The sequence below is a fragment of the Dermacentor andersoni genome, chromosome 6, assembly GCF_023375885.2.
Source record: "Dermacentor andersoni chromosome 6, qqDerAnde1_hic_scaffold, whole genome shotgun sequence".
Classification (NCBI taxonomy): Eukaryota; Metazoa; Arthropoda; class Arachnida; order Ixodida; family Ixodidae; genus Dermacentor; species Dermacentor andersoni.
Genome location: NC_092819.1, coordinates 18,026,963 through 18,047,500, shown reverse-complemented (window position 1 = coordinate 18,047,500; position 20,538 = coordinate 18,026,963).

Genomic DNA, 20,538 nt, shown 5'->3' with positions numbered 1-20,538 from the left:
GGCTCTACATACAAAAAATGAATCGTCATATGCATGTTGTCTCAAGCGGTGCGAGCGCCGGCGCGCAAGGTAATTGTCGTCCTCTTCTCCTGTCACCCTCTCCCGCAGCCTTCAAAGGGGCAACGAGAGAAAAGGAAGGCTGTACTTTCGCATCGCTCCACCACAGCATCTACAGACGCCCCCAAAGCTCTCGCGCGATCAGCAGCACGTGTGCGAGCTTCAAAAAAAAAAAAAAAAATGGCTATGCCAGGATATACGTAGCGAAAGCTAAGGCATAGAATGGTTAGCCTTGGTTAATCTTGATTGCAAGTCCAGGTTAGTCTGGTTGTCTAGCTATGTTGCGGCGTTTAGCCAGTCGTTCGGCGCGCTGTTCGTCTGTTTCCTGGGCGATTCGCTTCCTCTTCATCTCGTTCCGATGTCGATTCCAGGCCTCGTCCTGCTTATCAGAATTGTCGCCGTCCATACTGCCGCCTCAACTGTGGCTGCGGCGCACGCGAGCTCTCATTTTCAATCCTCCCACATGTTATCAGGCGTGATCGAGACGCAGCTGGCAAAGCGAGCGGAGGCGAGCGCAACGACAAGGAACGCGGTGTGACGTCATACGAAATGGCGGCGGCTGAAAGGCGCGAAGCTGCGCAGCGTCGGAGCACCTGTGGCTCCGTGCTACTAGTGGCGCATGCGCAGTAGTGACTAGGGAGTGAGAGAAAGAGAGAGAAATATCCGCGGCAAGGCACGCGTTATGACGTCATGTGCCTCCTCTGAGCACCGCCACGGCGAAATCGCAAGTTCACGGCCAGTAAAGCTTTCGCTTTAAAACAGTCGGCGGTTGGCGACGAACGCGCCCCGCAACTTGGCTGCGTGAGAGCACGCGCCCCTTGCATCGGCGGTGAAAGTCCGATCGCCGACCACCACGAAAACATGCGAACGAGTCAAAGTTAAAAGAAATAATGCTGCAGCCGGCATGCACAATGGAGTGTGCGATAACGCGTGAGCCATGCCGCAAAGAGCGATGTAGAGGCGCGCTCTTACATTTTCGCGCAACGAAGGAAGTAGTACACTGTGGCGGTCACTTTCGGAGAGGCACTTGCTGTCGTAGCGCAAGCTTCGTGTGTGACGTCTTGTGATATCTAACTATGCCCTGATATAGTGACGCCACATGACCCTGTGACGTCATAGGGTTTTCTGTATAAGAACAAGCCGTTCTTGGCAATAAAGATAGTTGCCTTTCTGCTCCTGGACCGTTGTCGCTCTTCTGCGTTAGTTCATCTGGCGACGAAGATGGGATCACCGTGACCTGGCCTACTGGACGCCATCAACGAAGATGCGGCGGCTCAACGAGGCCACGCTACTACTGGAGGCGTCGCTACCATAGGCTAGCAAGAGATCCGGAATCCAAACAAGTAACACATTTACTTCTCCTACCAAGCCATGTCTCGGCTCGGCAGACTAGACGAGTACGACCCTAAGGTTCAGAACTTCGAATCTTATGTCGAGCGATTTGAGCATTACGTCAGGGCAAACGAGATAGCGGAAGCGAAGAAACTGTCTGTTTTCTTGACAGTAATTGGTGCAGAAGCATATGAAATTCTCAAAAACTTGGTCGTTCCATTGCTACCAGGAGATAAGACCTTCGCGGAAGTAAAAGAGCTCTTGCAAAGCCACTACAACCCGAAGACGTCTGTAATTGCAGAAAGGTGCAAATTCAACCGCCGAGTGCAACTTGACCACGAAAGTGTCGAAGACTTCGTAGTAGAGTTGAAGCACCTAGCCCGCAAATGTAACTTCGGGCCATTTCTCCTGGACGCGCTACGCGACAGATTGGTAGCTGGGATCCGAAGTGAAGAAACGCAGAAGGCGTTGTTCACGGCTGACGCACTCACGTTTGAAAGGGCATGTAAAATAGCTCTTGACAGCGAATTGGCCGCGAAACAAACAGCCGCAATACAAGCAGGAAGCCGCGCAGAGAGCATAAACGCAGTGAAAATGAAGACTAACGAGCATCAGCGCAGCGACCGTGACCAAGCGAAGGGTAAAAGCTCGGCGCGAGACAAGACCAAGAAACAAAAATGTTACCACTGTGGCAAGACACACGCGCCAGAACAGTGCTGGTATAAAAACTACTCGTGCAGACTATGTTCAAAAGTTGGGCACCTTCAAAACATGTGTCGAACGAGCAAAAGTGAGCTGAAGGCACATGCAGTAATGGAATCGTCAGACGAAGAAGAGCACACTCTGTACAACTGCACAGTCGACACATCTGTGAAGAACGGTTATGTGGTGACTGTAAATGTGGAGGGCCAGAAAGTGTCAATGCAGGTGGACACGGGGGCCGCAGTGACAGTTGTACCTGAAAGTGTGTACAAAGAGAAGTTTGCGCATGTGCATTGTGAACCTACTCGGGTTGTTCTAAAGACTTACACAGGCGAGAAAATGGATGTTATAGGGCAATGCAATGTAACCGCGACCTATGACGGGCAGAGTGCAGTTTTACCAATCGTTGTTGTGAAAAACCGCGAACGCGAGTTACCTGTATTGCTGGGAAGAACCTGGCTTAACAAGCTTCGGCTGAATTGGAAATCGCTTTGCAGTGTGCGCAGCGAAGACAGAGTAGATAAGATTCGCGCAAAGTTTCCAAACGTGTTTTCGCAATCGCTGGGTGCTATCAGGAACTTCGAGGCGCGAATTGTTTTACAACCGGGTTGTACGCCGGTGTTTTGTAAAGCACGCCCGCTTCCTTTTTCTTTGCGCGAACAAGCAGACAAACGCCTCGCTGAGCTCGAAAGCCAAGGCGTAATCACGCCTGTGAGTAAAAGCGATTGGGCAACTCCACTGGTTCTGGTCCCAAAGAAACAAGGCGATCAAATACGCCTTTGCGGTGATTACAAGATCACTGTAAATCCCGTACTTAAAATAGACCACTACCCACTACCACAACCAGAGGAATTGTTCACAGCACTGTGTGGAGGCAAAGTATTTTGTGTCTTAGATTTGTCATCGGCATACCAACAAGTGGTACTGAGCCCAGAATCAAGACATATTCTGACGGTTAACACGCACAAGGGGCTCTATCAATATAACAGACTTCCTTATGGAATAGCCAATGCCCCTGCTTTGTTCCAGTGCATGATGGATAAGTTTTTGCATGGTATTCCGAATGTTGGTTGCTATATTGATGATGTCATAATTGCAGGCCAGGACGTGGACGATTGCCAAAAAACGCTCGAGCGGGTGCTAGGCAAGCTTTCGGAGCATAACATAACGTTAAAGCTGGAAAAATGTAAGTTTTTCCAAGATTCTGTCTCTTACCTTGGGCACATGGTCAGCGCCGATGGCATCTACCCGACAGAAGAGAAAGTGAAGGCAATCCTGCACGCTCCTGAGCCAACAAATGTAACCGAATTAAGAGCATACTTAGGGCTGCTCAATTTTTACAGCAAATTTATGAAGAATGTGTCATCTATAGCAGAACCAATGTACAGATTGTTACGGAAGGGCGAACGATGGCTGTGGACGGAGCAGTGTAGTAATGCTTTTAAAGCGACTAAGCATCTGCTTGTAAACAGCCATGCTCTTACCTACTACGACGCACGCAAGCCGCTTGGGTTGCAATGTGACGCGTCTGCGTACGGCGTTGGAGCTGTAATTTTTCACGTGCTACCGGACGGAGAAGAGCGTCCGATAGCCTTTGCTTCACGAACTCTGACGTCAGCTGAGAAAAATTATGCACAATGTGAAAGAGAGGCCCTAGCGCTTATCTTTGGGCTTCAAAAGTTCCACAAGTTTCTTTTCGGTAGGCAGTTTATGTTGTACACAGACCATCAGCCACTCGTAAGCATCTTGGGACAAAACAAAGCGACACCGTCGCAAGCAGCTGCGAGATTGCAAAGATGGTCCTTGATAATGTCCGCGTACCGGTATACGCTTAAGTACCGGAAAGGGGCTGAAATCGAAGTGGCTGATGCTGTCTCGTCTACCTCTACCGTCTTGTCCCAAATCTGAGAGTTCGGAATGTTTTTCCGTGTTCGAAAGCACTCCGTTGAACTCTTCTGACGTAGCTAAGGCCACTGCACGGGATGGCAAACTGTGCAGAGTGGTCGAGTACACGCGGTATGGTTGGCCTTCAGAAGTGCCTAATGATCTCCAGCCATACTACGTTAGACGTCTAGAGCTATCACTCGAGCAAGGTTGTGTCACGTGGGGCACAAGGGTGATCGTGCCCGAGGCATTACAACCGGCTGTGTTGTCCTTGCTACATGAGGACCACCCAGGCACCTCAAGGATGAAAATGCTGGCTAGAGGCTTCATTTGGTGGCCAGGTCTCGATAAAGCAGTAGAAGATTACGTACGAACCTGTCGGGTTTGCCAAGTCGTGCAACCTGCCGCGCAGCCTGTACCACTACACCCTTGGCCTTATCCGTCCAAGGTTTGGCAAAGGCTGCATGTTGACTTTGCCATGAAAGGACAGCTTAACTTTCTAGTCTTAGTGGACGCCTATTCTAAGTGGATTGAAGTATGGCTAATGACCTCAACCGTCACAAGACAAATGATTTCCAAACTTCGAAGCGTCTTCGCGGCGTACGGATTTCCCGACGAAATTGTGAGCGATAATGGGCCGCAATTCGTATCACAAGAGTTCGAAGACTTCTTGGCTAAGAATAACATAAAACATACAAGAACGCCGCCCTATCACCCAATTTCGAACGGGGCAGCCGAACGTCTAGTCCAAACAACGAAGCGCGCATTGCTGAAACAGCTGTTATTAGATGTCTCGCAAAACCGAGAATCTGTGCAAGCCGGGTTCGACAGCTTTTTGATGAGCTATCGGAACACTCCACATAGTGTGACAGGCAGCACGCCTGCGCAGCTCTTCTTAAAGAGGCAACCTAAGACCAAGTTGTCATTCCTCAAACCCGATTTTAAGCAAGATATGCTCAACAAACAGCTGAACAGCAAGCGGCAGAAAGATAAGCACCGGGGTACTGAACGCGGATTCTTAGTGAGTGACAAGGTGTTTGTTAAATGCGTTCGTGGTGAAAATGTGGCTTCGGAAGACGGCGTAGTTACTCAGATTGTAAGCCCAGTGACATATCTTGTGAATGTGGCGGGTGAAGTGAGCTTTGTGCATGCTGACCATTTGCGTCACTCCTTTGCGAGACCTGTCTCAGCTGAACCATTGCAGCTACTTCCCGACACAAGGCGTCTGGCTGAGCCGCAACAACCGCCAGATACCGATCCCGTCGTCATCCCTACAAGACTCCCGATGGCTGCCGCAGAACCCGCGGAATCTGCATTACGCGACCCTAGGCAGAGTCCAACTCCTCAGGCTTCAACCGACCCTCCGACTACGGCAACAACGACTTCACACAAGGACACATCCCCAGCAGAGCAGAGCACAGAAGTTCCAAGCAAGCCCGAAGTTATGCCTCGACGACGCGGCCGTGCGCGACGTCCGCCGGATAGGTTTAGGCATGAGGACTTTAGGAAGTGAAGTGCGGACTCAATCTAAGTGGGAAGGAATGTCGTAGCGCAAGCTTCGTGTGTGACGTCTTGTGATATCTAACTATGCCCTGATATAGTGACGCCACATGACCCTGTGACGTCATAGGGTTTTCTGTATAAGAACAAGCCGTTCTTGGCAATAAAGATAGTTGCCTTTCTGCTCCTGGACCGTTGTCGCTCTTCTGCGTTAGTTCACTTGCGAAGGGCGGTACAGCGCGTTTCTGTTGCGATACACGCGCGCGAGACACGTCGATCTGTCAGCGCGACGTGTCGGGAGACACACGCCGGAAAGCATCAGGCGGCGCGCCCGACGCCAAGCATGTGAGCGAGACCGTTCGCTCGGACCGAAGTGCACACGCGTGTGTACACGGGCGGCGAAACGCGGCCCCGAACGCGTCGTGACGCTTGTCCCGGACTGTATACCAGCTCGGCTCAGTCGCGGCCGTCCCCTGTGGCGACGTCGCTCTTGTCGACGGCGCCGTTGTCCCCCAAACGAGGCGCGCCACTTCTCCGTGTCGCTCGGCACGCGGCGCAACCGTGACCCCCCATCTTCTCGAATGACGTGTGGGAAATTGGCCCCTGCGAGCGGCGTCAGGCGCACGCACCACCGTCGTACCCGAAATGCAGATGAAGAGAGCGGTTCCCTCCTTCCGAGCGTCGCCAGACTCGCTTTCGTATTCAAATGGCGCCGCCTCGGCGACACGTTGGGACGAGCGAGGCCCGCTTTGTCTTATTCTTCGGAGGCCTGAATGGCAGAAGCGGCTACTCCACACAGAGGCCGCCCTGCAATCAGCATCCATCAATGAAACATGCCCGTCCGCCGGAGCGCTGCAGGTGGAAGAGGAGTCGCCGGCGTCGACTTGCACCGCGTCGGGCCCCGTTGATGAGGTAATCGAGCGTGCAAGACGATGCGCGTCTCTCGCTTTTCGGCGCTGCCTCCGCTTCGGCTTTTGGCGCGTCTAATAGGCACTCAGCGTGAGCCCGTTCCGGATTCCGGTAACATGTATATATAAGGTAAGGCCCGGAACCGACGCGAAGACGAGAAAGACCCGGCGGAGGAAGTCACGAGAGGACGAAGGAACTGCAGGGGGTCGCGTAGCAGTAATGAGCAGCTTCGCAGATACCGAAAACGGCCTGCCGAAATCAGCATGGATCGCGTAACCGTGGTCTCTACGAGCGGGCCAGTAATAACTAAAGAGCGATTCCCGGTTTCGCACGCGTAACCGGTCCTATTTGTAGGCTTTTAGTATAGGTGAAACTGCAGTATGCTATACCGAACGGAAGCGAGCACAGATCGAACTGATTGTAACGATCTCCTCAATGCGGTCCTTCTTTAATCCCTGTGTTCGAGGCACCAGTGCGAAAACCACTAGGTATCTGCCGCACGAGAGAGAGAAAGAGAAAAAAAGAATGCGCATCCTACTCATGCATCACCACCACAGATACGTGCAAGCAGGCTTCTTCGTGGCCGCAGTCAACCGGAGCGTACAGAGCTGTGCACGATCCGGTGGCGGTGGCTCAGGCCGCGCTCGAGCACAGCGCCCCCAAACAATCGCCACCGCGGTATCACGCTTTTAGCCGTCCGATATACATTAAAAGAAGTAGAGCGCGAGAAATTCATTAAGTCTCAACACGTTCCAAGGGCGATGAACAAAAGCGATCACGCGGCGCCCACTACACGAGGCCGTCCGAACATGACTCCGAACCGACCGGCGGTCGAAGCCGCGATCTTCGCGGGCTGAGCAAAAGCGGCGCGCTAACCACCGCGTCGCACCGGAGCGTGCGCGTGGTGTTCCGGTCGACCGAGTGGAAGACCCCGTCGCTTCAGTACACCGACGTAGCGTGCGTATATATACATATATATAGAACGGCGTGGTCGAAAAGCTTCCGCGTGTTTTCGGCATCTGGCCGAGAACTTCATTGTTTAGTTATTTGTTTGCTTGCTCTGTTTTCTTGCTGCTCTTACTGCTGCTCTTACTGCTCTACTGCTGCTGCTTGTAGGACAGGGGTGATTGGAGATCGCAGAGAGAGAGGCCTTCGTCCTGCAGTGGACATAAAACAGGCTGCTGCTGCCGCTGCTGCTGCTGTTGCTGATGATGATGATGCTTGTGCTTTACATAATACGCGAAGCCACCGAGACATTATTGAGGGCGTTCGAGTGGGCCATGAAGTGAAGACATCGAATGTTTTGACATTATTCTCTAGCACGAAGACGACAGCAAGGTGAAACAGAAAGAGTTTAATTTAGCGATTTCTTTAGTGGCTTTTCCTTCTTGTGGCCAGTTAGCGTTCTCGGCAGCGAAATTTCCGACGGGCGCGCATAGCGTTGGTCCAGACGTCCATATAAACACTGACAGTTTCCAGGGAAACAAATTCTTGTTTAAGTTACTTGTGTTAACATATAAAATTAATCGATACACAAATAGCCAGTACATTAACCCGGTAATTTATTAAGTTCTGGGGTATTATACGTGCCAAAATTCCGATCTGATTGCGAGGCCCGCCGTAGTGGGAGACGCCGTAAACTTCGACCAGCTGGAGGTCTTCAACGTGCACCCAATGCACAGCACATGGGCGTTCCGGCATTTCGCCCCCATCGAAATGCGGCCGCTGTGGCCGGGATTCGATCCCGCGACTTTTTGCTCAGCAGCGCAACGCCCTATAGCCGTGCAACCACGGCGGGCCCGGCAACATCCCGCCTTCATTTCATGCAAACAGGATTTACGCCTCTATATTTTTCTACTTCTACATATACAGGGTGTTTCAGTGAACATATTCAATTTTTTAAAAATTGCCCGTGCCAGATAGCACAATTCTAGTCCAACAGCTGTTCTACTCGAAGAGGCGAACATTACTTGCACAAATAAAATTGAAATGCATAATCGACTAATTATAAGAAAATCCCTAATTAAGTTTTGAACTAATTACCTTATGGAACAAAAAGTTAGCTTACGGCGGCGGCGGCCGCCGCTGCTGTCGCCACCACTGCTACTGCACATGTGAAAACTTTTATTGTAATGAGGTCCGGAGGCTCGACTTCTTAAGCCAAGGCAGGCCGCTCCCACGTTGGCACTGTCAGGCCAAGACTTTCAGCGACATCATGGGCCCTCTGGACGGCCCTTAGTTGGTCCTGAAACAATGGGCTTTGAATCCTTTTCTCCCACTGTGTCCATTCTTCAACGAAGTTGGGGAGAGTCGCGGGACACCCCGCCAGCAATGTCTGATTCCAATCATGCCATTACAATCGTTGCAGTCCATCTTAATCTCCCTCTCTGGATATATTTTATAGATGGTGCACGGTGTGGGATATGTACCTGTTTGCAATAAGCGCAGTGAGACTGCCTGAGCCCTGTTCAGTTTTGAATGTGGCAATGGGAATTGCCTGCGTCCTAAATAGTAGTATTTGGTAATGTCATTGTATGTTATTAAATGATCTCTAGATTCCCTGGCTTGATGGTGAACGGCTCGGTTGTGACTGTCACGGTTAGCAAGTCCTCGTGCCAAGTCATGAGCAACCTCATTGAGGTTTACCCGAGTCTCGTCCACTTTCCCCATATGCGCAGGAAACCATCTGATTTCAATTCAGTGTTTTGATAAAGGCTACGTAGCTGGAGTTGGAGCTAAGCTTTTTGAAAATATTGGGATTATGAGAACTGAAATTCGATGGTTTCCTGCGCATATGGGGAAAGTGGACTTATAGTTCCTCTTTGTCTTTCTATTACTTTCACTCGGCTGCTTAGCCTTTCTTTCTTTTTCTTTTTTCCTCATCGCGTTTCATTGCTTTTCTGGGCGCCGGTAAAAGCTGAGGTCAGGGACAAGTAAAACTGAATTTTCTTGCAGTTCACAAACACGAAACATCAAAACAAAACGAAGCTGCAATGTATGCAGCACTCGTTAGTTTCGCAACGTAGTTGCTGTGAATGGTCATTTATTACGCTCGAATTAGAGAGCGCCCCCACTGGCCGGAAAACGCTGGATCGAGCGCAACGGACAAGCGTGCACTAAATGAGAACACTGTCGCAAGACAGCATGCGGTGCAACACTGCTTTCCGGTTTTAACGTAATGCGCTGCTATGCAGCACGAGCTCTGAACACAGAAGTAAAGCACTCGAATGTTGGGGCTCCGTTTCGCTCGCAACTGAATAATCACGATCGCATCCGTCTACGTCGAAGGGCGTGTGCGCGCCAGCGAAGCGCTCTGTAGTACGTAGGGCTGAATCCTCGCTGCAGGTCCGCCTGCAGACTTCGGCGGTCGCACTGGCTACCAGAACCTGCACCCACGTATCACAACCTAACAAACAGCCACGGATCGTAACAAAGCAATGGTCTCCCGCCACGCCTCCCGTGAACACTGCAGCAGCGAGAGCGCTCACCAATGCAGCGAGTTCAAAGGCGAAACGCGCACCGCACGTCTTTGTAGCTGCACGCCGCACCGCGAGCCAGGCGCGGAGGAAATCACTGAAATCACTGTGGGCGTGGCCACGCGCGGCCTGTTGTGCGAGATGGCCGAAGGTGGTGATCGGGTGTGCAGCCACCAACGGCGACCTCACAGCTGGCGTACAACACGCTGCTTTGCCGGGCGCCGGGGTTACTGCCCCCGCCGCGGCCACGTGCCAGTCTGTCCACCAGCGTGCTCTCGAGAGATACTGCGGCGAATCATTGCAACATCTCGGTAATACTCGGCTATAGTGAACAGTCCAGTGAAACACTGCAACGTCTATTTTTTAGATTACTAACCAAACAACTTTAGTATGAATTCATAAACTTTTGTAACCTTTTTGTATGTCACGGTTAAATGGCATCCTATTCTTGAAATAAGCTGTCTGAAATAAAATTAAGCTATTCTGGAATAAGCTGTCATGTGTGCTTACATGTTCAAACTAACTTTTACATATTTTGAGATGTAGTGTTTCATAACTTCCATGTATGTAATTTTGATTATTACGTTATTTCCTGTGTTGTGTTTTCTTTTATATAATTTATGCATTGAAGTTGGCAGATATAATATTTAGTGTGTTTATTTACAAGTATTTATCCTTATCGTTGGTTAGCTGCTGTGCGAGACGAGCACGCTTCACCGACGCCACGGCGGCTCCACAGTTCTCGTTGTCTGAAGGTGCGCCTATACTGCGTGGGTGATTTCACATGTGAAGGCGCAGCCAATGGGGACGAGGTGGCGCCACGTCATGAGTGTCGAAACTGAGTGTATAAAAAACCTCAGTTTCCTTCCATTCTGTGAAAAAGGATGACCAGCAAACCTGTGTATGTGGGCCCCTTAATGGGGGTCGGCCTGGCACTGCACTATCTTCGGGATCGGCCCACGTACGGGGAGTGCTTAACGCCTGCGTCACCTCCACCGCGGCTCGCCTCTGGTATCGCATTACCTTCGGGATAGGCCCATGTACGGGGAGTGCTTAACGCCTGCTTCACCTACGCCGCGGCTCGCCTCTGGTATCGCACTATCTTCGGGATAGGCCCACGTACGGGGAGTGCTTAACGCCTGCGTCACCTCCGCTGCGGGTCGGCTCGGTGTTACACTATATCTTCGGGATCGACCCACGTACGTGGAGTTTTGTGTCTACAGACGGACACGATCCTGTGTGAACTAGCCTTTAACAGGTTCGCTGTAATAAAAGGCATTAATCTCCAATTGAACGGCGCTGAGCGGTCTTTCGAGTTATGAACTGCTCGCGGATAAGCGAGCGTGCTTGGGCGTTTTGATTTGGCCTTACAGAGGCGCAGTTAGAGCGCACGCGAGAGCATGCGTGGACAAGGAACGCGCAGAAAAAACATTTCACCAAAAGGACTGCTCCGTTTTCGTATTCCGAGACGTAAGCAATTTTAAGTGTCTCTGTCTTTTTTTGATAACGAAGGGTCCCGGTGCAGTCTGTGACTTTGGGAGCCTTCTCTATATATTTATTGTATAGAACGAATTGTATCATGAATGAATAATAAACTGTCAGTGAAACTGAATGCACATTGTTCAATGGTGAATCATTATGTCGTTTACGTCCCACTTGGGTCTTTCGTGCACGTAATGCAGGGTTCTGGAAGCATCCCGAATGGCTGTGCGATGAAAAGATGAGACAAAATATTCCTATTACATTACGTTATCTCTCATTACCTATGCTATTACGTTCTCCAGTCAGTAGATATTCAAATACATAGGAGCCTCCTTGGTGTCCACAAAACAACTTGATTTGTTCAGCTAACGCCACCAACACCCCCAGGGGGCACTACCGATGGCGCCGTCGGAGCAGTCAACTCGACGATTTCCTCCTCAACAACGCGTACATAGGGATACACGTGGTGCGTAAAAAAAGGCTATGCTCACAGGAGGGCCCGTCCCAAGAAGCGCAAACATGGGAAGAACGGCGGCCAATGCACGCCAAGTACAGCCGGGCGTGTCCTGTGCAGTTCACTGCCAGGGCGCAGAGCCTACGGAGACCGGATGCCCAGACCCGACGACCTGGCCGCGTCATCCAACATGCAGGCAGCCATGGGTGCGCCCGACTTCCGCGCCGGAATCGTCCCTGCCATATCGACCGTGTCGAGCGCAGTGCCGTGATCTCGGAGCCGCGCGCGCGCATATTTGCAGAACATGCAAAATTTCCACGAAGAAAGCAGGAAAAAAAAATAAGCCGTCCAGCGGGCGGCGCCTATGCGAAACGGCGCGAGTCAGCTCGTTGAATGCGCCGAGATACCGGCTCAGCTGCGTGTTCATGTTGCGTTGACTCTACTGGCGGTGTCTGCACTTCCTGGAAAGTTCGCAGCGATGGAGGATACACGAAGTTCGAGTCAACATCTTTCTTCTTGTTATTTATTTATTACCATTATTATTATTTGTCACCCTTTAAGCATTGCGATAGCTCCGTGCTGGTGTTGAGTCCATATCATTATGCACATCAAGACATAACGTAAAAAATCGTGTAATCCTTTGTCCTTCCGTTTTGCAATGACACAGAAAACAACGGGAATAAGCATTGCAACTGTGATTTTAATCAGTAACGTGCTTTATGTAGAACTTGTATACATTCTTTTCGAAGTCAAATGAAAGCTGATTTTACAAGTAGATACTTTTCGCAAAGGCGCCTTTGTGAAATGTGTGTGCATAAATGAGACAGAACAGTGCATGTGTTATCGGCAGTTTCCACTTTTCACACCACCAGATCTACTGCGCTCTCAACAAACAGGCACGCTATGGTGCGGTAAAACTTTATTGAGGTCCTGCAGATCGTGAGTCATCACGAAGCGGGCCGCTCCCTCGTGGGAACCGGAAGGCCAAGCCTCTCGGCCGCATCGTGGGCCTGCTGGAAAGTCCAGAGTTGGTCAGCCAGAAGAGGGCTGCGGAGGACCGCCTCCCATCTGGCCGAAGTGGTATCGATGATAGAGCGTGACCGGGCACAACGCCAGAGCATGTGTTCTAATGTGGCTATTTCTCCACAGAGAGAAGGGAAGAAGGCAGGGAGGTTAACCAGACTGAGTCCAGTTTGCTACCCTACACGTGGGGAGGCGAATGGGGAGTGAAAAATAAAGAAGAGAGAGAGAGAGGTTAGGCGTAGGATATCTATAGTCGGGCACTCAAGTCTGTTGCCAATCTCGGCAAGTGCCATCAGTGTAAGTATCCGGATAGATTATACAGTATGTAAGAGCGACGGACTGGGATACGTATTCGTTTGTAGTAGACGGAGCGTTAATGCTTGAGCTCTATAGAGCCGCGGATGAGGAACAAACTAGGTTTTACGGCTGAGATAGTAGTGTTTAGTAATCTTGTTGTAGGTGGAGGGCGTGTCCTTGTTCTCTGGGGAGTCCGCTTCCCATTGGTCGGGCGTAGCGCGGTGGGTAAGTTCGCGCCGCACAGTCCCGTGAGCTGACTCGTTTAGGCTGGGAGGAGCAACCTCTATCTGACACTGATGTGTGGGAAGCCAATAAATGAATTCATGATTGTACTGCGCTTAGTGTTACACTGACGAGCATAAGGAACAAGTCGCGGACGTATGTGAACGTACGTCTTCTTCCTTATGTTGGTCAGTGTAACATTAAGCGCAATACAATCATGAACGTTCACCAACAAGCCCCGTTCATTGCTTTACTCAATAAATGAAGTGGTGCGTGATTTTCTTGCCCCCAAGAAGTCTGAGGGTCTGTTTGGAAACGGTGCCTTTTTCAAATGCTCCAACTGCAGACCTTGAATCGCTATAGATAAACTCCCGTGAGCTATCCAGCAGGGCTAGTGCAACAGCCCTTTCTTCAGCAATTTTCGAGCCCCTGGTCCGAACCGAGGCAGTATTGGTGATTCCTTGCCGACCATCGACAGTGACAATGGTGAACGTTTGACATTCCTTACAAGAGGCGGCATCCACAAAGCTGACCTGTCGCTGATCGCTGTGTATTTACCTAAGGAGGTTGGCCGCCCTTGCCCTCCTTCTACCGCGATTATGATCGGGGCGCATGTTCCTAGGTATAGGCGCGACCGTAATGTTCGAACCGACGGAGGAACGCCAGATAACTTCTCCCCTACTCTACCGGAGTGAAATTAAAGTTCCTGCAAAATTGATCTTCTTGCCTCAGTTGTCGTGAGGCGAGTTAGCTGTGCGCACTCCTGGGCCTCTGCAATCTCTTCCAGAGTATTGTGAATGCCAAGCTGCATTAAGCGCTATGTACAAGCGTATACGGGTAACCCGAGAACCCGCTTAGTAATCTTCCCAAGGTGTGCATTCAATTTATCCCGCTCTGCTCGTTTCCATCGATGCATTGTTGCCACGTATGTAAAGTGGCACAGAACGAAAGCATGCATCAGTCGAATTAGGTCATCCTCCTTGATCCATGACGCCGATTTGACACCCTCCGAACTAAACGAATGGCGCTTTCAGTTTTAGCAATTAGCTTGCCTATAGTCTTGCCATTTCTACTCCCTGACTCAACGATCATGCCCAAGACTTTGATTGAATCGACTGTGGGTATGCGGCAACCGTTTCTAGTATATAGGTTACCTCTGTCTTCTAACAATGTCCACCCCTTGTGTCTTGGACCACGTTTGTTGGGACTATACAATAGGAGTTCCGACTTCAAGGGGGAGCACCTGAGTCCGGTGGGTTCGAGATAGGTTGCGATAGTGTCTATGGCCTCCTGTAAGGCTCCCTCAACCTGACCATCATTGCCTCCTGTGCACTATATAGTGATATCATCATCATACATGATGTGTTTGATGCCTTTAATTTTGAGAAGCTTTCTGCTAAGGCCGACCATGGTTATATTGAATAGATAGGGGGAAATGACCGCCCCCTGTGGCGTGCCCCTCTCGCCAAGTTCCTGCCGTTGATTCAAGATCGGCCACCTGGAGCGTAGCCTTCCTATCCGCAAGGAACGATCTGACGTAGTTGTAAAATATCTCACCCAGATCGAGCCGAGATATCGAGGCTAGAATATGCAAATGTAGAACATTATCGAAGGCCTTCTCAAGATCAAGTCCCAAAACGGCCCGAGTGTCGCTAGAGTCGTCTATGATTTAATGCTTAATCAATTTCATAGTATCCTGTGTGGATAGGCCCGCTCTGAATCCTATCATGCTATGGGGGTAAATGTCGTTATTTCCTAAGAACCGGGAGAGTCGATTGAGGACCGCATGCTCCGCTACCTTACCCACACAGGATGTAAGCGAGATGGGCCTCAAGCTGTCAACGCTAGGTGTTTTGCCAGGTTTGGGAATGAGTACTGCGAGATCAGTCTTCCAAGGCAATGGGACGGTTCCATTCCTCAAAATTTCATTGATTTCATCTATGAGGTATGCGACTGACTTATCATCTAAATTTCGCAACGTCATGTTGGAGATGCCATTCGGTCCTGGTGAAGATCTACCACTGAGTCCATGTAGAGCCCTACGAATCTCCTCAACGCCGAACTCCGCATCCAGGTAGGAATTGGTCTGACCCTGGTAATCGAGACGTACAGGAGAGCGCCCTGACCCGACTGGGATATATTTGTCAGTAAACGTACGGATTAACTCATCCTCGGAGGTCACTCGTGCGGCCTCATGTATGGTTCTACCAATGACATGCCTCTAATTAGACTTAGTATTAGTCTCGTTAAACAGGTGCTTAAGCAAGTTCCAAGTTCTACTATATTACGCATCTGGCAGCAACCCACCGCTCTTTATAGTGGGTTATGCAATGCTCCTCAATGTGTTTGTTTATCTCAGATATCTTCTTGCGTAGCATACTATTAAGTTGCTCACTCTTCCATCTGTTGATAATGGACTATTTGGCCTGTAATAGATGCGCTAACCTGCTGTCCCTTTTCTTAATAGGAAGGTCGGTGCACTTAGAGGTTGTACGCCGAACTTCCTCTTGGACCTGACCCATCCACTGCTCTATGATAGGTCGGGAATCTGAGAGAGGCCTCTCCTCCCGAAGCTTGCGGAATTTATCCCAGTCCGCGTACGAGAATTCACGCTGTTTTTTACCCACGATAGGAAGCTGGGCATCACAGATATAATGGTCACTACCAAGGTTCTCAGCCAAATTATTTCATTTTGTCTCAGTCACGTTCTTGACAGAGATGAGAGCAGGGGTAGAATCTCTACACGTGGATGTCCCGATTCGGGTCGGAAAGTTAGGCTCAGTGATCAGCGTCAGGTCTAGATCCATGACATTCTGCCAGAGGTGCTTACCCTTATTGGTGTCGTATTTATAACCCCAGACATGAAGCGGGGCGTTAAAGTCCCCTGCAACAATAAGAGGGCTAGAGCCTGCCAGGTCTACGGCCTTGCGGAGCAGATTCTTAAACCGCTGCCTTCTATTGTTAGGACTATTGTAAATGTTAAGAATATATATGCTGCCCCGGTTGATCTGACCAGTTATGATCGTTACCATGCCATACTCGGTAATACTACCAGCCATATTGAGATCATGTGTTACATGAGTGAGTTTGTTACTAACGAGAACGCATACCCTCTCCCCTCCCCGACTGCAGGGAGTCCGGGCGAAACCCAGTCTTCGAGACGCCAGGTGAGAGGGTTTCCTGTAATAGGATAACCTGGGGCTTCATTTCATAACTGCGTAGATATTGTTGTAGGGGAGCCTTCCTCCTGGAGAAGCTCCTATAGTTCCACTACCAAATTCAGAATGTCTCAAGGGGGCGGAGCCATCTCTTACGAGCTGGACACCGATCCTAGGTGGAGCTAGAATCGTGGCTACAATACTAGCTGCTGGGTCAGAAAGCCATATCAGTCGGTTCGGTGGCGCTACCGGGCCCACAACAAACTCGAGGAAGGATTACATTTTGGCCAACCGCTGGTTGGTGCTTGCTTCTCATGTCGTCATTTTGAGTTGCCTCTCAGTGATCCTATCACCTAACTGTTTCATACTTTCGCTGAGAGCGCTTAACATCTCGCGCACTTCTGATTTAGCTTTACGTGACACATTCTCCTGATCGCAAGCTACTGCCCTCTCCTTTGGGGGTCGCGACCCGTCGCTACTTTCGGCCATTGGGACTTCCATAATTTCCGCGTTGACGGTAGCGGTAGGCTGCGGATTCCTAGCGCCCTTAATCTCCGCTATCGCAGCCATTAGCATATTGGTGGTTTCTCTCATGGCCGCGTTTTCGCGCTCTAATCTCTTGATTTTTTTCCAAACTATCATCACGCTCTGGCAGCGACCTCGACATCACCTCCGATATTCCTCCACGGACCCGATCTGCCCAAGTGGGGCGGCCCTCCTTGTGGACGACCTGCTGCTGCTGCTGGTGGTGTCCCCTGGTTCTCTATCTTGACCTGGATCGGCTCCTGGGCTCGAAGCGAACCATGGAAGCAGATCGTCCCCTGCAGCGACCACGGGAACGGCTCCGGAATAAACTCCTGGAACGGTGGCGACCCCTAGACCGCGATCTGGAGCCGCGACGACATCCTTCGGAGGCTGGTTGCTGAGGGCGATGCTGGTCGAGCTCCGGAAACTGCCGCTCGGCACCGCGGTATAATCCGGGGTAAGATTCCTCATCCGGCTCCTTTCGGCTGACTCGTTCTCTTCGATGACGTGGAACGACGTATGGGATTTGAAAACGTTGTCTGCATTCTTTCCCTGTCGGCAGATGGCTCTCGCCGCACAACTTGTATTTAGGCATGCACTGATGCTGCTTGTCTAGGTTCGAGCCTCCACATCCTCTGCATATGGCTTCGTTGGGCGTCGGACATACATCGGCACAATGGCCGAGGTTTCCGCAAACGTAGCAGATGTCGATCTGCTTACGATATAAAGTACATCTGTCCAATGCATTGTTATACCTGACGTAGTGGGGTACCCGGTATGCGTCAAAAGCAATTATGACGGTGCCGGTGTCATTGATCCTCTTGGCTGCCAACGCCATGGGCCGGGTTTCTTGCATTAACAATTTTGCGCCGCAACACCTCTGGTCCGTCACAACGGGCAACGTCTCGTATTACTCAGTTTGCACGGAGCATATGGTGCCGTGCGGTATGCCGCTACCTCGTGCAGATGACCCGCCACCAAAATATTCTTGATCCTGACACTTGGTTGCATTCTCCTTCTCGGGGGTGCTGACCAAGACGATATTATGTTGATAGTTCGGACATATCGTGTCCGCTTCACACTTTGAATACTCGATGCAAGCAGCAGTGTTGAGTTCATCAGTCTCCACAGTCGGGCCTACCTTGGATATATTAGGGCCACCCCTAACTCTAATCACAACCTTGATATTCTGCCTGGGAAGCGGCCGCATCCTTCCACGAAGAATAATGTGGCTCTTGACAACAGCTCCGGTCCTGCCACAATCGTTCCCGCGCTAGGCATAGCTCTATTGATGGGGCTGTCTTTCGACGATTTGGTCAAATGGTGTCTCTGGCCGGCTAAATGCCAGCTGGAATCCTCTATAATATCGTCGGGGGGAAGTTCCTCTCCTTGTTCAGTGTATACCATGGGAAGAGGTCTCGCCGAGCGGCCAAATAAAGGCTGGGAGCGGTTTCCTGCCACGAGCTCTTGTGGTCCACCGGCGGCGCGGTCGAAGAAAAAAAGAGCCGTAAAATTTGAAAAACTCCACTCACTGGTCACAGTATGGTATCCAGTTGTAGCTCACAACTTCATGGATCCATCGGCGATGAAATTGGGCACCCACAAGCAAAAAATCCGGTCAGAAACTTCCCAAAACATGGGAGCCGATGCGGACAAAGCATTGTGTGTTTTCTTCTTCTTCGTCCAAGGCCCAACAAAGAGGTATGGTATATGAAAAACTTTATTCAGGTCCTTCAGGTCGCACTAGATTCCTAACCCGAAGCGAACAGGTATCCAGAAAAAATATGTATAGCTGGGTGATTTGACATGCTGCCATGTTGTGCAACAAGACAAAAGGAACAACGACGAACCGCTGAATTATTAACTAAAGGCTTTATATGGAAGCTAAAGGATACGGCGTGTTTTTGCGATGGTTGTTTCCCAGCAAATTTGGGCCATGGGGCAGAACAGCATTAGCTGATTTTCAAGACGCTTCTAAACATGAAACTACAGAAGAAGGCTTTTCGTGCAACAGCACGCTGACTTTGTGTAACCTTTCATGGTAAACTAGCTCAAAAGGACTACGTGAGAGTTGTAGGGTGGCTTTCAGGATCCATGAGTAGATGCACGTCAGCGACACTTGGACGAAAAATTCACCGACGATTACAATACTCCCTAATGCAAAATTTGATCGCAGCTTTTCAATTTTTTTAGCCCCATCTTGATTGCATCGTTCTTTGTTCAGAAAGAAATCGTGAACACGGGAACGCATGGCTCCCGCGGAGAGCATTCTTTCGCGGCAGCGGCGGCGGACGCGTAGTAGCGCATGCGCAGTGCGCCCGAAGCCCACCCCAGAGCTTTGTTACCATGTTTAGTATCGGTAGAAGCGCTCGCCGCATGCCTTAGTAATGACGTCATCAGCGACCGGGTGATGGCGCACGCTATTATGGCGCCATCTCGTAGCGGGTGGTCGCTGTGAAGCACGTCTAACGGCACTACGCTTTCCTCCTCACCCTTTCGCCTTACTTTCCTCATCCGCCTTCCTCCTCGCGCTCTCCTCGCTATCACCGTCTTTCATGCTCCGCTCGTTCGTTCTGCAGGTTACGCCGACGCCGAGGCCGACGCTCAATGCAGGAGTGGAGCTGCGCTCAAACGGTTCGTCCTCTCCGAGCGCGAGGCGCCGCGGAGAACGGCTGGCAGGACAGTGGCGTTTTTGTCTGTATGCTGTTTAACTGCCTGTCACGCACAGACCGAGACGGCGAAAGGTAAATTAGTTGTTTCTGTTGAAAAAAAAGAAACTGTGCCACGACATATAATCAAAAATGTATCTCGGGTAATATTTAAAGAAGCAGTAAAAACCTTGTAACTTCACTTGCTGTATCTTTACAATACATACATACCTCCTTTTTTTAGCTCTAGTAATCACGGCCTGCCTTCAGTACAATGTCTTCACCCCCGGAAAAAAAATTTCTGCGGATGACCGCGGACGATCTTGTTAATACTGCTAATAGCTTATAAGAGTTGCCCAATTAACTTTTAATTAACGATGTAACGGGTGACGGGTGAATGCGTGGATACGGGTGTAGTACGTTGTCGCATGCATGTAAAGTATATAGAGGAATGCAGATACTCGGGCTAGTTGGTTCATTGCAATAATTGAGGTCATGGCGCTGGATTCACAAGGACAAGAAAGACGACAGAACGTCCTGTCTTCTTTTCCGTGCGAATCCAGCGCTATGAGCTCAATTATTACAGTATATACGTTTGTTAGAGAAGGTTGATGGCGAGCGGAGCGCTATAGCTACGGTGACCTGATTGCCCTTGGATTACAGCACGTTCTGTATGCTGCTCACTAATTCAACTACAAAATGTTCATGCACGCCACTGATGATAATGTGTGATAAGGACAGGCGGTGATGAATATGACGCTGCAATGACTTTAAGATGGATGTTCTAGTTGCAGAACTGAAATCACCAAGTGCTTTGAGCATAACTTCTTACTAGAGATTGTGTGCGGCACCAGTTCCGAGAAATTTAT